The sequence below is a fragment of the Hipposideros armiger genome, unplaced genomic scaffold, assembly GCF_001890085.2.
Source record: "Hipposideros armiger isolate ML-2016 unplaced genomic scaffold, ASM189008v1 scaffold_753, whole genome shotgun sequence".
NCBI classification, from domain to species: domain Eukaryota; kingdom Metazoa; phylum Chordata; class Mammalia; order Chiroptera; family Hipposideridae; genus Hipposideros; species Hipposideros armiger.
This window is the reverse complement of record NW_017732103.1, coordinates 1,010,043-1,020,744: the sequence shown is the minus strand read 5'-3', so window position 1 is coordinate 1,020,744 and position 10,702 is coordinate 1,010,043.

Here is a 10,702-nt window from a genome sequence, read left to right as displayed (position 1 = left end):
ATTTGAAGATGATGACTTTAATAACTCTTATATTGCAGCTAACTTTACAACTTATTTTCTTAAGCATAATTTTTAAATTCAAGAGTTTACAATACAGATTTAAAACTGCTTTTCTGCAAATATCTGTTCTTTATCTCACCACAGTAGCCACTTCTAAAACAATTAAGTGTTCCTTTCTTACTATTCTTATTAATTTCAGTGTTTTCCAAGGCTAATTTCATGAGAGTGTAAAAAGAATAAATAAGCAAATTCCATTGGCTAAATATTTGAATATGTACATCCCATATATACATGTGCTTGGGTATGTGAGAGAAAGGCAAAGAATGATTTATGTTTCCTTTAAAAATATCATCATAAATATATAAATCAAGTAAATGAGACTTTACACATTTGGAATCTCTACTGGTTCACCATACCAATATTTTTTTTCCCCAGGCACATAAAAGGTCAAATAAACATTCATAATTGCAAAACATCTCAGTTACACCAATAATGTAACAAGCAATAAATATTCACATCTCTGCATTATGCCTCTGACTGCTCACCAATCAGCTGTTATTCCTCTCATCTAATCGTGCTGCTAAAAACGTGTGTGTACTGAGAACTGCTTAAGATGCTCATTTACTGCAGCTGAAGACTATCATTACAGTAATGCAACATTTTCTAGCAAAGTAGAGAAATGAATTGTTCACAAATAAAATAATGTCTACACAGAAAAGCTGTAGGGCAATGAAGGCGTGGGCAGAGGAGGAAGGAGAATCAGGGGAAACGGTGAGAAGCCAATAAGGTGCTGGAAACCGAAGAAAGAATTTAATTAGGTGAAAACGAGCGTGTGGGAGGGGAAACACAAGAAGAAGAGCGTCCAAATGTGTTTTGAAAATTAGGCAAACACCGAGGAAAGAAGAGATTTCCATCACCCGCGCTGAAGTTGGAGGCCACGCCCGCCCACAGCCTGCTCAGCACCATTTTTCATGCCGGTCAGCACAACTCAATTCTCTGTGTGGGATTTGTCTTCTCAGAGCAAATCCTTTGCAGGTGTCTGAAGAACAAGTTTTTTTCTACAGAAATTACCAAAGGCCTATGATGACAAGACAATTCCCCGAAACCTAAGAAAATAGAATGCACCATCAACTAAATACCTATTACTTGTAAATAAAACGTGGAAATATTAGAATAAATGTGTGAGGTGATATTGGTACCCATTCTCATACATACTAAATTGCTATGTGGACAATTATGCCTAATCTACTTGAAGAAATAAAATACTTTTTTGCCATCAGGTTAAATAATTAAAAGATATAAAAATCTTTTTTATTCTTTCAGTTGTATATTTGGTAAAAATTCTATTTTTTCTTTGTTTTAAAATTTATTGGGGTGACAATAGTTAGTAAAATTACATAGGTTTCAGGTGTACAATTCTGTAATACATCATCTATATATCACATTGTGTGCTCACCACCCAGAGTCGGTTCTCTTTCCATCACCATATATGTGATCCCCTTTTCCCACCTCTAACCACTCCCCTCCCTCCTTAATCTCATGGTAACCACTAAACTACTGTCTGTGTCTATGAGTTTAAATATCTTCACAGAACGAATACAAAATTTCTTTAAAACACTAATGGTCTATGAAGAACATCAAGGAAGTAAATTTGTTGTTGTCTTTAAGCACTTATTCTTGAATAGCTGGAACCAATTTTCTTGGTCATCTTTAATTTAATCTTTTTTTTTTGTCTTTGGACTAAACTTAAAAACATAAAACACTCAAATCTTGACTTACTGACCTTGTAAGATAAAGACCAAATTTTGCCTACTTCTGGTTTAGCTTTTTGCCAAAGTACTTCTTTTAATATTTCAGTAATTCGCAAAATATAGAAAAGTAGAAAGAATAAAAGAGCTCACGTATTAGCCATCACTCAGAGATAAGAGTCTTACTTTTCCAATTACATATTCTTCTAAAACATGATTTTAATTGCTTTCTAATATTCTGTTGTATGAAATAAAAACAAGATTTATTTGATATGTCTTTCTTAAAAAGCAATGTTTGTATTATTTTCACATCATCCTTATAAGCAAGTCCATCTCTGATCATTTTCATACCAGAAACTCCTAGAAGTGAACTTACAGAGTCAAAACTGTGTACGCTGTTTAAGCTTTGAATGTACATTACAAATTGCTCTCCAGAATATTTGAACTAATTTACATGGTTACCAGCAACATTTGGGCATGCTCTTTTTAAGCACCTTTCTCATTTGCTCAATATAGTATCGTATATAGATACTTAATATCTGCTATAGCTCCAAGCTAAATATATTTACATCCACACTTGGAATGGCAAATGCAAACCACGTGTATGCCACTTACTACCCCACTCCTGCAGTTGGGAAGACATTTCTAGCCCAGCACAAACAAAATACTTAGCTGCTGACGTTGGACTCACCTGAAAACCCCTTCTCAACATAGTTCAACATAGTTCCAGACACCCACTCCCAATGGCTAAGAGCCGGTGCTAAAGACAAAACCAATAGCCAACCCTGGATTGGGTTCTTCTCTCGCTCTTACACTGGGCGTGGCCACCACGCTATCACAGACGAAGCTAGGAGCTGAGCCGTCTTGCACCTTTCCTCTGAGCACACATCTCCCCAGCATGGCACCTTTCCTTCACCTGAAAACTGAGACTGTCGCGTGATTTCAGGTTTTTCATTGTGGTGCCCGTGTAGGCCTGACCTCCCCGGCAGGCATGCCCTGCTTCAGACGTGTTTGCTTAGCTGACAGACTGTCCCCCGATGTGATTGCTGTCACTGCAGATACTGTGCTTTTCACACAGCAACGACCTCCAGCAGCTCACATTAGATGTGATGGAACACTAATGACCTAATGAGTTTATGTTTTAGCAGAAGACTCTAAGAACCCCTAGAAATGCTGGCGAGTCACTCGTTCTCTAATTTTTGGTCCCTTCCAGTGTGGAAGCCACATTGGGCCAGCCCCGGAGATACGACTGTAATACCAAACCTTCCTGGTGTTAAGCAGCATCCTCTGCAGGCCTACGTCGACCGGGCTCGCCCTTTCTGAACTTCACTGTGACAGTCATCGTGGTTCCCTATATGAAGTACATCTTCTGGCTGACACAGACAGACAGATGGATGGACAGACTGCACTATATGCATATAGGTATACATAGCTTACTGTACTGAATGTATTACACTCATTACGGGTATCTAATATTTATTCATAAGTGCTTATACATATGCATGCGTAATTACTCAGTTACGAAGCATCCATGACTAACATTCTGGCATTAACTACCAATTCTTTCCTCCAGGAATTAAAAGACAAAAACTGTAGCTCGGCGTTCTTACGGGTTACGGGTCAGGCTCTCTTCCTGGCTGATGCTTCTGACTCGCCACCATCACTTGGTCTTCCACCAGCTGTCATCCTGTTTAGGCTTCTCATGCCGAACAACGTGCCGTGCTGATTCACACGAGTCCGTGACACGTCACTTCCTTGTGTTGTGGCATGTAACTGGAAAGCACTCACTCGCTGTGTCACCGGCCTGACCTGCTGTGGCCTTGGAGGATGCCTACGTTAGCTTCTCTCAGCTGCCCCACGTCATCTCCCAGCGCTCTGTCTTGCTTAGTTGTAGAAAGTTTGGAAGCTCCAGCTTCTGACCTGCCCCAGAGCCCCAGAACTTACTCAGGCTGAGGCAGCTGCGGAGAAGGGCAGGCAGAGGGGCAGACAGGTTCCTTCCACACAAGGACCAGACAAAATTGTTGTGCGTGCCATTTTCTTGATATTGAAGTTGGATCTGGCCTGATCCACAACACTCGTCAGTCTGGACGACCCTATGAGGCCATGTGGTGTCTCGGGGACGAAGGTCCCATCCCGTGAGACTCTTCCTGGAAGATGTCACCAGCTGAGCCCAAGGTCATGGCTCTGGCAGTAGATGTTTCTGGTAACATGCAGAGAACTTCTCAGTGAGGCCAGCCCTAGGAGGACTGGCTCGAGGCGGGCTGTCCACCCCTCACACAGCCAGGCCCAGGGTTCCTTTGTCTCTAGAGAGCACCCTCCAACCAGGAGAACATCTTTTCTTCTAAATCCTCAAAACGCACAGGATTGGACTGTGCACCTTTCCACAGACAGTTGAGACTACGCGCCGTACCCTCCCTTCTAAGAAAATTGTGTTCTCATCATTCATAGGTGATTTCATCCAGGCTGCGTACATGAACCTGCCATTCTCTCAATAAAGAAGAGAAAACTAGTATTCAACTTTTGGAAAGGCACCCTTTGTCAGACACCCCACTGCATCACCATTGTAATAACTTAGTCCATCAGATACAAATGAAATTATTTTATTTTATATTGTTCTAATTCACTCTCATTGGTTGCTCAAAAATTTGTAAGCTATGGCACTTTATGAGGTCTGTGAAGATTTCCAGGAGAAACACACGCTGAAGAATCTTTTCTACACATCACTGGGGTGACACTTGGAAAAGTTTTGTTGTTGCTTAAATCTCTTTGACTTAAGGTGGCATAAAGAATAACTTCATTGAATATTGAAAATTCTCTTACTGATTGTTCCTGAGAGTCACACACTATCAAACACCTACTTTGTGGCAGCAAAAGCGGGGAGTGGGGGATTGTTTTGTTGTTCTTTGTTGTGTGTTGCTGGTGGCGGTGTTTTACCTTTAAACATGTTGCTCCCTCTTACCTATGCGCCGGAGATGACCGACCTGCTACCACGCAAAGTAATTTCTGGTGTGGTGACACAGGAGCTGGCAGAAGAGACGACAGCCTGTTCCTGTGCCAGACGGGGAATAAGGCGCCACTGTAGTCGCCGGCACCCCCTTCCGCTGAGCCCCTCCTCCGGGGTGGCAGCAGGTGTGAAGGAAGGAACTTGGGAACAGCAAGCCAGCGCTGGAAGCATCCCCCAACAGAGCCTCGATTGTATGCAGCGCCTTGACCTGGATGCTGACGACCTTGAAATAAGGGGAGCTCAGTGTGAACTGAATCCAATTATTATTACATGAGTCTCAGAAATTCTGACGTTATAAACAAGCAAAGGTGCCTGCTAAGTGCCGCCCGGCCATGATCGGGTCTGCAGGTCTCCACGTTCCTGCTTCCTAGGTAAGATTTGCTGAGCATTTGAGGCGAATAAAAATTGAAGTGCGACCCCAGGTCTGCGTGCACAGCTCCTCAAACAGAGGAGGCATGGCTGGGAGCCCTCTCCATCCGCCTGCAGCCTCACAGAGAAGTCTGCCGTCCGGAATGTCAAACAATCACTGTTGGAATCATAACAATATTCTAAACGGAACTCAATCTGGGGCAGAGAATTTTTTATTCTTATAAAGCAGACTGCCCTGCCATCTTGTGGCTGATGCAAAGAAATACTCCCCGTTGAAAATCAACACACAAAACTTAATCTTTACCGGTTGGGATGGTAGTATCCATATTTCAAATAAAACGTTCCAGGGAACAAACATTAGAAGAGAGAACAGCAGGGGCGTCAACTTGGCCCAAATGCGACCAACTCTATGATGCTGATTGAACACTTATTTGAAAATAAAAATTCATGAGGAGCATTTTGCTAATCACATTTACTAATTCACATATTTTGAGTCTACAGTTCAAGGAGTTCTGACAGATGTAAACAAAATGTTATACTACCAGCACAACAAATAAAATTTCCATTACCCTGAAAATATCCCTTGTGACTTTTTGCCAAACCACTACCCCTACCAGCCCTAAGCTCGGATCTGTTTTCTTTCATGTTATTATGTCAGCTCTAGAATTTTCAATAAATTGAATCATACAGTATGTTCTCTTTGCTTCCTGACTTCTTTCACTGACCGTAATGTGTTTGAGATTCATCCCTGTTCCAAGTACGAGTAACTTAACCCTTTCTATTGCTGAGTAGTATCCCATCATATATATAGGCCAGTTAGTTCACTTGTTAGCTAGAGTGCGTCTAGGTTGTTCCAGTTTGGGGCAATTACGAATAAGTCAGTCTGAACATATGTACACAAGTCTTTGTGTAGACACACGTTTCTCATTTCTGTTGGTAAATGCCTAGGAGTAAATCCATGTGCTTACATGGTAGGTTATGATAACTTTATAAGCTGCCAGACCCTTTCCCCAGGTGTTTATGGTTTATATTCCAACCAGGAACTGTTGTACCGCGTCCATGCCNACGCATTCTTGAGTGATCTCTTAACCAACTGAGCCACTCGGCCGGCCCTTTTTTAAAAAATGTTTTTGATTTGTATTCCTAACAGCTTTGTTGAGGTACACTTAACATGTAATACACTATGCATATTTAAAGTATACAATTGAAAATTTTGTCAAGTTCATATACCACAATCAAGAAGATGAATATATGACCAGTGTACACAGTTTACTTCTGTCCCATTGAAACCCTTCCTCTCCTTCCACTTCACCTCCAGCCCCAAGCAAACCCTGATCTGCTTTGTCCCTGAGGATGGGTTTGCATTTTATAGGATTTTATCTGAGACCATGCAGTGTATCTTTTCTTTGTTCCTCTCCTTTCAGCCCACATCACTACATTGGGGTTTATCTATTTGCTGCCTGTATCAATAGTTTATTCCTTTGTATTGTTGGGTAATATTCCACTGTATGGATGGACCACATTTTGTTTATCCATGCATCTATTGATGGACATTTGGGGTCCCCCTCCCCCAGTGGGGCTATTGCAAATAAAACGTGCATGAGCTTTTGTGTACAAATCTTTGCACTGATGCGAGCTTTTATTTCTCTAAATACCTAGGAGTTGAATACCTGGGTCATGTAGAAGGTATACGTTCAGTTTTTTTAGAAACTGCCAAACTTTGTCTCAAACTGATGGCACCACATCACAGCCACCCCAATGCTGTGAGAGTTCCAGGTCCTCCGTGCCCCATTCAGCACTTGTGATCATTCTCTTTAATGAATCTGTAAGACATTCTAACAGGCGTGTCTCATGTGATTTTAATTTGCATTTTCCTGAAGTCTAGCAGTATTAAGCATCTTTTCATGGGGCTATCTGCCACGGCTTTATTGATTTTTCTCATTGATCGATGTCATAATCAACCATTAATAACATTTTTGGCTTTACTATCACAATTTGTCATTTATTTTGCATAGATGCCCAAGGTGCAATGTTCTTTCAATCTCTATTATTTATTATGGAACACAGCCTGACATTAATAATCAATCAATTATAAGACAACTCTTCTAGGTAAAAATGAACCAAAATAAATTTTTTAAGTTTTATATCCAAATCTATTTGAGAGAAAAAAGCCTTCCATATATCAGCTTATCAGAGAAAAATATGTGCTGTCATTTAAGAAACATATTTTCTCATGAAAGCCAATTTAATTAATGAGTATTAATTTTAAATCATTTGAAGATGATGACTTTAATAACTCTTATATTGCAGCTAACTTTACAACTTATTTTCTTAAGCATAATTTTTAAATTCAAGAGTTTACAATACAGNCTTCACACTCTCCACAGGCAGTGATACAGCACTTTTCACATAGCAGGTATCAGTACATGAGTTTGGCATTTAATCAAAATTGTTCTTGTCTTATATTAGTTGTCTTGTATTTCATCCATGTTTTCCCCTTCCTTAGTCACTCTCTCCATAACTATCGAATAATATTCCAGTGTGTTCATTTTCACCTCAAAACTGAAGTGATCTAGGAAGTTCTGCAAGGTGCTTTTTAAAATTAGAAAACGTCATATTATTTTTTAAAAATCAGTGGTGATTTTATGCATCCCTTAACCAATGAAAGATGGGAGTGGGCAGATAACTCCCAGCCCCCCATTCCTCAGTAGGGTCATTCAGGGTGGAGTTTTGGAGTCTCCCCGAGCATCCCAGCTGCCCACGGCAGGCCTGCAATGTACATTCCATTGGGCAATTGTAGGGCTCAGGTCTCCACCCTGTGACAGTGATGGTGGCACCTGGTAACCTGCTGCCCACCCACAAAGCATGTGTGGAATTCCCTCAGAAGGGGATCATTGCAATTATTGATCTCTAAAAACAAGTATCTGATAGGACTTGATCTTCATCACAGTTATCAGGAGTTATTATTATTATTACCGCCTCCTGTTTTGAAAAAAGAAAACTGGAGGGAGTTAAGGCACTCCCACACAGTAAAGCTCCACCAGGCTCAGGTCCCTCCCTGGTCCCATCAGGGCACACAGCAGAGGATGGAAGGTCACCTGTGTTAGCTTCTGCTTCAGTGACAGGAAGTTCCCATCAAACACTTGGAGTTCTCCTTTTTACTATCGTAGATAATGTGCCAGTGAGAGTTACCTTAGCTCCATAGTCATGGTTCTGCATATGACAAGGAAACTTGAAAGTACATGATTTAGAGTAGGGGAAAATGAGAAGTAATGTCCCTTATCTTACACATGAAAAGAAAGCACAGGAGTCAAATAGGCTTATTACAAATTGAAGAATGATGCTTCAGGAAAGAATGAGCTAATCGTTACATCTGAAACAATTAAATAATAAATGTTCAGCCATTTTACAAGAGGTAAACCAATTTCCCTTGCGTGCAAAATCCTAGAGACTTGAAAAATCAATAGAGGTCAATTTCATTTTACTGCTTTAAGAGAATTGTACCACTATTTTGTCATTTCTGCTAAGAAGTTTAAGTTCAGTACGTAATAGAAGTATAGGAAAATGTGAGGCAAAGCGTTGTCAGTACAGAAGAAAAACATGAATTATTTTCAATTAACTAGTAGGATTTGAAATGGAAAATACAGTGAACCAAATAATTACTTTGAAATTGATCTTAAATATGAAATTGGTTATGAGTGTTTGCATTTCAGAATAGTCCAAAATAAATTCTTAACAGAGTAGACAATAAGAAATCTAGGTAAAACTTAAATTCAAGGATAGTTTTTCTTAACTCAAAATGAGGGGTCTGAATTTACGTGATCAATATTTATAGCATTTTGAGCAATACAGATTTGACACCCAGAGCACAGCCCTACACTGAGCATGTCACCTCCACCCTTTGGGTCTACTTGGCATTGGGGCCAGAGCTTGGATGGAGGGAGTGACAATGGATGAAGACGGGGCTTAAAGGAAATTACCTTTTAGCAAGAATGGTGGCAGTCAAGTTCTGTGGCAGAAGCCTGGTGGCAGCCCCTTCACATGCGAGTGATGAAGTAGGAAGATAATGTCACTAAACACTTTTCTCAGGTAAGTGTGCTGCCAAAGGTGAAAACAATGAAATAATGAAAGCTCCAAGAAAGACAACCTGAGTCAACGTGGCTCAAAAAGAAAACGTCTTCTCATATATTAAGAGCAGAGGTGGTGGCCTTTGGGAGAGTGTGGCCAGGATTACGCACCATCCATGTTCCATTCTCCTCCTTGTGCCCATCTCNAGCCATCTTCATCTCTCCACCGACCAGTCTCTTTCGGTCAGGCCATTCACTTGTTGGCTCCCTCCTGCTCGAAGACCTCCTCATGTGTCCTCTTCTCTCAGGGAACACAGTTCTACACTGCCTGGCATCCAAAATTGCATTATTTTGTCCAGATTTCTAGTTTTTTATAGTAGGAAAGTAAATCTAATCCCATATAACTCATCAATTGATAAAAGCAAAAATTCCCAGGAAGCTATCTTGATATTCAATGGAAACCATGGTGTGTTAGCTCCCTGTGGGCACCACAGCAAATTACCACAAACTTGGTAGTTTAAAGTGACAGTTATTCTCTCACAGTTCTGGAAGGCAGAGTCGGAAATCAAGGTGTTGGCAGGCTATGTTCCCTACAGAGGTTTCAGGAGAAAACCTGTTTTTTTGCCTCTCCCTCCCAGTTTCTGCTGGCTGTTGGCATTCCTTGACTTGTGCCTGCATCACATGGGGAAAGTCTTAAAAACCAGATTCCAGTCTAATCCCTGATTTAAAAATATAGACATTGAGTCCCAAAAAGATGAGGTAGACATTCCCACTTGGGAAGCAGATGAAATGTGCAGATTTTCAGACCTCACCCTCAGAGACTGTGAGTTAGTGGCTTTGGGCTAGGGTCAGGGAATTCAAATTTTCCAAAATCCACAAAGATTCTGATGCAGGTAGCCTGTGGACCACAGTGAGCATCACACTCAAAGGGCCCTTGTCTGCTCAGGAACTGAGGTAAATAAGGAGCTATACAAGCCAGAGAGGTAGGATACACATCAGAGAGGACTGCTGGTCAAACCTGCAATCTCAGGACAGTTCTAGGCTTTGCTACTTCTATGAGACCCAAAGTACTAGGACTGATATTCTATTCTCCGTAATAATTAGCTCTCACCACCCTTGTAACATTATCATTAGATGTTTCTCCTTCAATTCATACTGACATGGACGCCTCTTCTCTAAAGCTTGGCCCTTAGCAAGCTGGTCATAATGGAAAGCCAATGGCCGTGCCTGAGGGTCTTCTGCACCTATGAATTCACTAGCGAATGAGAAAACCCTAGAATACAAGCTTTCTAGGACTCTTCTAGTGCAAATTTACATCATTAGGCTAAAAATAAACATATTCCTACGCTCCCTACTGATGACAACTAAAACATATCCTGACCAGGAACTTCACAGAAAATATTTTCAGATATTCTAATGGCTTGAAAGAGAGGACATAAATGATGTACATAATGTACTTAATTTAGTTAACTTCTTATCCTTGAAAGCATGTCAGTATTTCATGGATCAATAAG